This window comes from Macaca fascicularis, chromosome X (genome assembly GCF_037993035.2).
Source record: "Macaca fascicularis isolate 582-1 chromosome X, T2T-MFA8v1.1".
Lineage (NCBI taxonomy): Eukaryota > Metazoa > Chordata > Mammalia > Primates > Cercopithecidae > Macaca > Macaca fascicularis.
This window is the reverse complement of record NC_088395.1, coordinates 16,701,567-16,711,926: the sequence shown is the minus strand read 5'-3', so window position 1 is coordinate 16,711,926 and position 10,360 is coordinate 16,701,567. Positions and strand designations below refer to the sequence as shown.

General features: G+C 44.5%; 1 pseudogene; it reads left to right on the top strand.

Moving 5' to 3' along the window:
* The first annotated feature begins 1,510 nt into the window (after positions 1-1,510).
* LOC102134819 (solute carrier family 35 member C2 pseudogene) lies at positions 1,511-3,818 on the top strand (annotated as a pseudogene).
* Positions 3,819-10,360: the final 6,542 nt, after the last annotated feature.

The following is a 10,360-nucleotide window of genomic DNA, read 5'->3' as shown; positions in this document are numbered from 1 at the left end:
AACTAAACGTAAGACGTTGACTGGAAACTGTTTCACAGAAGTTCAAAGACTATACATGAAAATTTATTAACCTCACAGTTAATTAGTAAAAACCAAAATAACACAAGATGATCCCATTTCACAAACATGAGATAGACAAAAATAATTCATTAAAACATTAGATCATTCCAATGTTGCCAATTATATGGAATAAATAGACACATGTGCAAGAATGGTGGAAGGGTCAACTCATACACTGTATTAGAAATTTCTGGTAATCTTGAAGTTTCCCAGAACCTACAACCCAACAAATTTTCTCTAATGTAGAAAAATTGTTATGTATAGGCACTTGCAAACTTGAGTATGATTCGAGCAACATTTTTCATAAGAGAAGAACATAAAATCAAAGGAAGCCAAAGACTATAATAAATGGAATGGATGAGCAAATTGGGTTGTCCAAGACTCAGACACCAGCGGGTGTGAAATATACTAGGGGGAAAGAAACAAAGAGATGCCAATCCATTTACTTCCTTTCATGGAAAGTGCAAAAGAGGCAACATTAAGTGAAACACTGCTTGGTGATAAATAGTGGATAGTAAAGCCATAAAAAGTATTCACAGAATGATAGATAGTGGTCACCTCTGATGACAGAAGGCAAATTAAGTCAGGGTAGAGCACCACAGGGAAACTATGAAATGCCCAATGTCTGTTCATTACTGTGAGCCTCCAGTCTAAAGAACTTTATATGATGTTTATTTAAATGTAAAACAAAACATTTTATGCATTTTTCTGAGTAAGATATAATTTATTATACGTATAGGCCCGGCACAGCGGCTCACGCCTGTAATCCCAACACTTTGGGAGGCCGAGGCAGGCGGATCACCTGAGGTCAGAAGTTTGAGACCAGCCTGACCAACATGGAGAAACCTTGTGTCTACTAAAAACACAAAATTAGCCGGGCATGGTGGCGCATGTCTGCAATTCCAGCTACTCGGGAGGCTTGAGGCAGGAGAATCGCTTGAACCTGGAAGGCGGAGGTTGCTGTGAGCCAAGATCGCACCATTGCATTCCAGCCTGGGCAACAAGAGCAAAACTGCGTCTCAAAAAAAAAAAAGTGTATATATATATTACACATATATAAATAATGATTTAAGCACTAAAATTATAATTTATTATTTATTTATTTATTTATTTATTTATTTGAGACAAAGTCTCACTGTCGCCCACACTGGAGTGCAGTGATGCAATCCTAGTTTACTGCAACCTCCGCTTCCCGGGTTCTAGCGATTCTCCTGCTTCAGTCTCCCCAGTAGCTGAGATTATAGGCGTGTGCCACCACGCCTGGCTAATTTTTTTATTTTTAGTAGAGACAGAGTTTTGCCATGTTGGCCAGTCTGGTCTCAAACTCCTGACCTCAAGTGATCCGGCCGCCTCAGCCTCCCAAAGTGCTGGGATTACAAGCGTGAGCCACTGCACCTGGCTAAAAACTATAATTTAAAAAAAAGAAAGTGCTTGCACTTTCCTGGGACCCATGCAGTCATCACCTTGTGGACAAGGCCAGGATGCCCTTCCAGAGACATGTAACTCAGTCACCTTCATCACTCTAGCCAACAGCCAGCACTCACTCCGGATATGTGAGTGATGCATACTACACCAATCATTTCTATTAATGCAAAATCATTAGGGAAACTCAGAATGTTAGAAAGAAGAAGACATGTCACCCATAATTATACTACCTAAATATAACTACTATAAGCTTTTTTAGTATTTTTATTTCCAATTTTTTTTTTAAGTTTTTTGAGACGAAGTTTCACTCTTGTTGCTCAGCCTGGAATGCAATGGTGTAATCTCAGCTCACTGCAACCTCCGCCTCCTGGGTTCAAGCGATTCTCCTACCTCAGCCTCCCAACTAGCCGGGATTACAGGCGCCCACCACCATACCCGGCTAATTTTTTGTATTTTTAGTAGAGACAGGGTTTCACCACGTTGGCCAGGCTGGTCTCGAACTCCTGACCTCAAGTGATCTGCCCGCCTCAGCCTCCCAAAGTGCTGGGATTACAAGTGTAAGCCACGGTGCCTGGTCTATTCCCAATCTTTTTATCTGCCCAGATTTCTCTATATGGTTATAATTAATACATATGGACAGTTTTGCAGCCCGCTTTTTAATTTGTATTAAACAAGTATATTTTCGGCCAGGCACAGTGGCTCACACCTATAATCCCAGCATTTTGGGAGGCCGAGGCAGGCGGGTCACTTGAGGTCAAGAGTTCAAGACCAGCCTGGTCAACATAGCGAAACCCCGTCTCCTAAAAATACAAAAACTAGCCAAGTGTTGTGGCATGTGCCTGTAATCTCAGCTATTCGGGAGGCTGAGGCAGGAGAATTGCTTGAATCCAGGAGAAGGAAGTTGCAGTGAGCCAAGATCGTGCCACTGTACTCTAGCCTGGACGACAGATCAAGACTCTGTCTCTTTTTAAAAAAAAAAAAAAAAAAAAAAACATGTATTTTCGTATATGTTACCATGTTTAATGGCTGGGTAATAGTCCATTTAATCTGGCAAATGAACTATAATTCCTTTGCTGTTGTTGAAAAATTAGGTATATGATGTAATCAACCTTTAAAAGTAGGCATCCCAGTCAGAGCAGACCTGGGGACCTGTGCGCCCTGCACCCAGTTAACTGCTGAAGGGGTTGGCTCAGGCTACCAGCCCCTTTGGTGAGAACTCTGCCTGGGGCTCTGCTGATGGTTCTGAATCATGGAGGTGAAGAAGACTTCTCTAGCTAGGTGACGTTCTTGTTGAAAATCATAGGCTACCTCAATCGGCTCTTCCTACAAACTGTCTTTAAGAGAGGTGCCTGCTCACACTGATCCAGGAGCTAGGGCGTAGCAGCTTCCATGGATAGGGAGATGGGCCCTCTTGTGACCTTTGTGTGGAAGGCAGTGTTGACTATGCTTCTGCACTGGCAGGCATCGCCTTCCACAATGAAGGGCGCTGGTTGAATGATCCAGCCACAAGACCCTTGTGGTGTTGAGATGGACCTACTACCTCAGAATAGTGGCTCCCACAGCACTGGCAACAGCACTTGACATGGGGTTGTCCAACTGGAGCTTCACAATAACCAAATCTTTAGCTGTCCTCTTCATCTTCAATCTTCTCTCTGATCTTCAAGCTGGAGGAGTTGCAATGGCACTGGTCCTTGTGATCCTCCTCATCGCCGGGGGTCTCTTCATGTTCACCTTCAAGTCCACACAGCCCAATGTGGAGGGCTTCACCTTGGTGCTGGGGACCTTGTTCATTGGTGGCATTCGCTGAACCCTCACCCAGACATTCCAGCAGAAGGCTGATCTTGGCTTCCAGGACTCCATCGACAGCATGTTCCACCTGCAACCACTCATGTTTCTGGGGCTCTTCCCTCTCTTTGCTGTATGTGAAAGTCACCATTTGTCCACGTTGGGGGAAATCTTTCATTTCCAGGACACAGGGCTGCTCCTGGGGCACTTGGGAGCCTCTTCCTTGGTGGGCTTCTCACCTTCAGTTTGGACTTCTCTGAGTTCCTCCTGATCTCCAGACCCTCCAGCCTCACTGCCTCCATTGCTGGCATTTGGAAGGAAGTCGGCACTTTGCTGGGTGATCAGATCAGCCACCTGAACTGGCTGGAATTCCTGCTCTGCCTCTCAGGAATATCCTCAAAGCCCTGCACTCCAGAGGTGATGACAGCTCTGAACCCTTGAAGAGGCTAGGCTCCAGTTCCCACCTGGAGCCACTGCTCTGAAGCAGCCAGCAGGAGTAAGATGACAATGCCGAGGAGGAGTACTTTTTGGCCCAGAGGCAGCAGTGACCAGCCAAGGGGAGCAGCTTGAAAGCAGGCCACTCTCAACTAACACTTGGCAGTAGCTCAGGGGACCTGGGTGGCTGGCTCTTCATGGCAGCTGGGAGCAGTGGACCGGGAGTCACCCGGGCATGGCCATGTGGTGTGGCCAGGTCAGGGACTTGTAGCTTCTGCCCCTCCCTTTGGAACATGGTCAAACAGAGAGGGTGAGCACCAGGCCAGCTTGGGACCTGGCCAGAACTGGGCCCAAGCTGTGCTAGAATCGCAGCAGCAGACGGGAGTGGGCTGGTTCTTCTCAACTATTTCCCAGACTCTGACAGCCAAGACTCATTTCTGAGGCTTAGCAGCTTTCTAAGGGGACTGGGTTTGGACTGCAGAGCAATTGGGAAGGGGACCTGGAGAGGCTGGGGCCCTCATCACCTGGGCAGCATCTTTTCTCAGATAGCAAATTTATTTATACTTTGGAAATAAATGGTTCACAGTCCAGAGAAAATGAACAAAAAATCCTTCATAAGCATAAAGGTCTCTCCAACTTTAGGATTATTCCATATAACATTCTCATGAAGCAGAGCAATTGGATCAAAAGGTGTGAATATAATTGAGGACCAATACACATTACCAACCCACACAAAGGCTTTCCTACCAGTTTACACACCCATCAACATTGTCTGAGTGGTCATTTCACCAAAGCCTCAAAGGTCCCATGGGTTTCTGTAGTTGTTCATTTTGTTTTGTTTTCTATCTTTTTTAATTTGGGTGAGAAATTAATTCTGGTTTTCATTTTAATTATTTCTTCAATAATTAATAAGGTGAAAGTGTTAGAAAGTCACATTTTCCAGTGCCTATCAGAGCACTAGGCTAGTTGATTTAAGTTGTGTTAAAATAACTTTCTTCATATCCACACAATAGCTGCTTCTAAATTTCCATGTAGTGTCTAGAAATAGCTATCTGTTTGAATTTGTGTTTGCACAGCAATTTCAAAATATTGAGAAGATGTCAGTTGTCTATATTTAAGAATAAGTACATCCAGCGAAGATTATTCGGGGGAGACCTAAACTCCCAAGCTACCCATTGGTATTGCCAGGAAATCCACACCACAATATTGCTGCAATTTACAGATGAGTACCCTAAGCCTTGGAGGTTTTAAGAAACTTGCCCGGCTGGGCGTGGTGCCTAACGATTTTAATCTCAGCACTTTGGGAGGCAGAGGCGGGGGATCACTTGAGCCCAAGAGTTCAAGACCAACCTGGGCAACATGGCGAAACTCTGTCTCTACAAAAAAATACAAAAATTAGCCAGGTGTGGTGCATGCACCTGTAGTCCCAGCTACTAACTAGGGAGGCTGAGGCAGGTCCATCCCCTGAGCCTAGGAGGTCAAGGCTGCAGTGAGCCATGATCACACCAATGCACTCCAGCCTGGGCAACAGAATGAGATCCTGTCTCAAAAAAAAAACAAAAAGAAGAAGGAAGAAAAAAAAAAAGAAAACAGAAACTTACTCAAGAGTCCCATAGATATATAAACCTCAGAGAATGTAAATAGACAATCAGGGCAGAGTGGATGGGGGTCCTCAGTTCACAGAACAAAAATCAAACTAAGAATGACATGACATCGTTACAAGATCTTTCTGGTACATCTCAAATTCAACCACTTCTTATATCTCTGCTGCTGCTACCCCACCCAAAGCACATCCTCGCTGGATTACCACAGTAGTCTGCAAACTAGTTTCCAAGTCCATCCATAATCCTCTACAGCTTACGTTCTACATGTCTCCTAAAGATGTTAGTAATCTTTTTTTTTTTTTTTTTTTTTTTTTTTGAGACGGAGTCTCACTCTGGCCTAGGTTGGAGTGCATTGGCGCAATCTCGGCTCACTGCAACCTCTGCCTCCTGGGCCCAATCAATTCTTCTGCCTCAGCCTTCTGAGTAGCTAGGACTACAGGCTTGTACCACCATGCCTGGCTCTTTTTTTTTTTTTTTTTTTTTTTTTTTTTTTTGTATTTTTGGTAGAGACAGGGTTTCACCGTGTTGGCCAGGCTGGTCCCGAATTCCTGACTTCAGGTGACCCACCCACCTCAGCCTCCCAAAGTGCTGGGATTACAGACATAAACCACCGTGCCCGGCTGCAATCTTCTTTTTCCTTTTATTCATTTGGCAGCAAAGGGAACTTGTATAGGTGACTCTGGTCACTCTGGTGACTCTGGTCAGCTTCCTCTGACATCTTGTAGTTCCTCCCCGCCCCCAGTGGAAAAAAAGAACCGTAAGTACATGAGCCCAAGCTGACGCATTCCCCACCTGTAGGACTTGGGCTTTGCCCATGCCTGGGTAGGAAGAGCAGCCAGACCATCATCTCGGCCACCTGAAACAGTCTTCCCTCATTCTCCCTGCTCAATTTCCAGCCTGCCAGATGGAGGGGGGTGTTGAGTACCTGCTATGGGACAAACACCATGCCAGATAATAGGTTCAAGACCATGAACAAGGCCGGGCGCGGTGGCTCAAGCCTGTAATCCCAGCACTTTGGGAGGCCGAGACGGGCGGATCACGAGGTCAGGAGATCGAGACCATCCTGACTAACACGGTGAAACCCCATCTCTACTAACAAATACAAAAAACTAGCCGGGCGTGGTGGCGGGCGCCTGTAGTCCCAGCTACTCGGGAGGCTGAGGCAGGAGAATGGCGTCAACCCGGGAGGCGGAGCTTGCAGTGAGCTGAGATCCGGCCACTGCACTCCAGCCTGAACGGCAGAGCGAGACTCCGTCTCAAAAAAAAAAAAAAGAAAAAAAAAAGGACCATGAACAAGACACAAAAGATTCTAGAATTTTGGCACTTACTTTCTAGCAAGGAATACTGACAAAAGTAAATAAACAAAGAAAATTTATGCAGTGTGATAAGTACTACGAAGAAAGTGGAGTATGAAATTAGCCTAGAAAGTAATAGGGAAGGCCATCAACTGACTTAGATAGTGTGGTTGACAAAGGTCTCCCCGGGAAAATGACATTTAAACTGAGACTCAAAGGAAGAGAAGGAGGGATGGGGTTGGGGTTGTGGAGAGGCTGAAAGAGAACAGTAAGTTCAAAGACCCTGAGGTGGAATAAAAATGGGCAAGCTCAGTGATCTGAAAGATCAGAATGTTCTTGGTGCACAGTGAGCAAAGGGAAGTTTGATATGAAACGTCCCTGAGATGTAAGCAGGAGTCCAATCACGTAAGGCCTTAGAGACTATGATAAGGAGTTTGGACTTCATTCAAGGTACAATGGAAAGGCATAAGAAGAGTTAATGAAGAGAAGAATATTAATCAACTATCCCTTGATGTTTTATGAGAAATTGATTGGAATATTCATGAGTGGTGGTGGGAAGACCAGGTAGGAGCCTGTGGCTCTGATCAGGTGAAAGTTAATGGTGGCTGGGACTGGGCTGGTGGCCATGAAGATGGAAGGAATTGGAGGGCTCTCAAGATACATTTTAGAGGTAGAATCAAAAGAAATTGCTAAAAAGGAAAACCCACATTCACCAAATACTAATAGATTTGTTTGTGTCTTTAACAGTTAAAAAATCACTAAACACCTCTAGATCAAAATGGCAAAAAAAGAAAAAGAAAGAAATGTAAAGACTATTCTAGAAAGAAATATTGGTCAGGCGCAGTGACTTATGCCTGTAATCCTAGCACTTTGGGAGACTGAGGTGGGCAGATCACAAGGTCAGGAGTTCGAGACCAGCCTGGCCAAAATAGTGAAATCCTGTCTCTACTGAAAATACAAAAAAATTAGCCGGGCATGGTAGTGGGTGCCTGTAATCCCACCTACTTGGGAGGCTGAGGCAAGCAGAATCGCTTGAACCTGGGAGGTGGAGGTTGCAGTGAGCTGAGATGGTGACACTGAACTCTAGCCCAGGCGACAGTGCAAGATTCTGTCTCAAAAAAAAAAGAAAAAGAAAGAAAAGTTATACTGCCATTTGTGATTTAAATTTTAAGAAATCATTCTGAAGGACTTCGATGAAACAGGCACTTATAATTGGATGGCTGATGACTCACAACATGCATAATCATTAAAAAATAAACTTTTTGGCCGGGCTTGGTGGCTCACACCTGTAATTCCAGCACTTTGGGAGGCTGAGGTGGGTGGATGGCCTGAGGTCAGGAGTTCGAGACCAGCCAGGCCAACATGGTGAAACCTTGTCTCTACTAAAAAAACACAGAAATTGGCCGGGCGCGGTGGCTCAAGCCTGTAATCCCAGCACTTTGGGAGGCCGAGACGGGTAGATCACGAGGTCAGGAGATCGAGACCATCCTGGCTAACACAGTGAAACCCTGTCTCTACTAAAAAAAAAAATACAAAAAACTAGCCAGGCGAGGTGGCAAGCGCCTGTAGTCCCAGCTACTCGGGAGGCTGAGGCAGGAGAATGGCGTGAACCCGGGAGGTGGAGCTTGCAGTGAGCTGAGATCCGGCCACTGCACTCCAGCCTGGGCTACAGAGCGAGACTCCATCTCAAAAAAAAAAAAAAAAAAAAAAACACAGAAATTATCCAGGTGTGGTGGCGGACACCTGTAATCCCAGCTACTCAGGAGGCTGAGGCAGGAGAATCGCTTGAACTCTGGAGATGGAGGTTGCTGTGAGTGGAGATTGCACCATTGCACTCCAGCTTGGGTGACAAAAGCAAGAGACTTCATCTCAAAAAAAATAAAATTAAAATAAATAAATACATACATAAATAAACTTTTTTTTAAAAATCAAGCATGACTCCAAGGTTTCTGGTTGAATAATGAGTTGGTTGACATTGCCCTTTACTGAGATAAGGACAACTGTGCAGGGAAATAAGGTAAAGGTTGTGCACAGGGATTAAGAATTCAACTCTAGACATGTTAAGTTTGAGGTGGGCTTAGTCTTCTTGACTCTGGATAAGGTAAACACATGATGGTTCTTTATAAAAATAATAAATGTGACTTAAGTTGATGCAACAACAAATTAAGCACTAATGACAGTAGAGAACAATCTGTAAAAGACCTTCCAAAAGTGAAAGCACCCAAAACTGCTGTGTTTCTCAGAGAATTTATTTGAAACTTGCAAATAATAACACTATGAGATAGGTACAGGATTATTGCTCTTTTATTGTAGATGAGTAAACAGAGAGTAGAAATTTTAAAAACTCATCCAAAAAATACACACCTAATAAGGGGAGAAACTGGGATTATATAAATTGTAACAATCTATGGTACATGTAGGAAAAGATTATTTTTCTAAGACCTTGTGCCAGATAGTACGTTAGTCTCCCAGTTCCAAACTGGTCCTTGCCAGGGCTGGGACTCTGCATAACATTTCTGCTTTGCCAGCTGCTCTCTGCTAGGCTCTGCCAGTAGGGGGAGCTAGATAGAGACTGTAAGTCGGGAGAAGGGAAAATAGACTTGCTCCTCCCCATCTGCTTCCTACATCTTGACTGCAGCAGTTCCTTGCAGCAGGGGATGGCGCGCTCTCCCCCTGAGGTCTGGGTCCCAGTCCCGTCCTCAATGTTTCTAAGTTTTAATAATTCCAGCCTCTTCCTTTGCTCACTCAGCCTTCCTTTGCTACACTAGAGTTCTCTTTTGAGTCTTTCCTAGATCAAGATCCTTTATATTAATTTTTGTTTAAGTGACTGATGTGGTTTCTGTTTCCTGACTGACCCATGGCAGATATAGGCCTAAAAAATGAAAATTCCCAGCCAGTGTCACTTATATACAAACGCTAAATCCTAAATGCAATTTTAGTAAACTCAGCAGCAAAACAGTTGAGGCTCATGACATGGATCATCCTGGTGAAGCAGGCCTAATTTAATATGTTAAATTAATGAAATTTAACATATTATTATGCAAGACACAGTCAGGAACAGGGGAGAGAATTATGACCTAAATTAAAGTCCTGTCCTTCACGGAGCTTCAGGGAAGCCAGATATTTCTTGAACAGTCACACAAACACATGCTCTGTGAGAGCTATTTATTTATTTATTTATTTTATATATATATTTTTTGAGGTAGAGTCTCCCTTTGTCACCCAGGCTGGAGTGCAGTGGCACGATCTCGGCTCACTGCAACCTCTGCCTCCCGGGTTCAAGCGCTTCTCCTGCCTCAACCTCCCGAGGAGCTGGGATTACAGACACGTGCCACCATGCCCGGCTAATTTTTGTATGTTTAGTAGAAACGGGGTTTCGCCATGTCAGCCAGGCTGGTCTTGAACTCCTGACCTCAGGTGATCCGCCCGCCTTGGCCTCCCAAAGTGCTGGGATTACAGGCATGAGCCACCAGGCTCGGCAATTTATATATATATATATATATATATATATATATATATATATATATATATATATATATATATAATGTTTTTAGACAGCATCTTGCTCTGTCATCCAGGCTAGAGTGCAGTGATGTGATCATGGCTCTACTGCAGCCTCCAGCTCCCAGGCTCAAGTGATCCTCTCACCTAAGCCTCCCAAGCAGCTAGGAGTACAGGCACATGCCACCACACCCAGGTAATCCATGAGAGTTTTTAATAGGGTATGTGACATGGTCAGGAAGGTCAAAGGTCAGA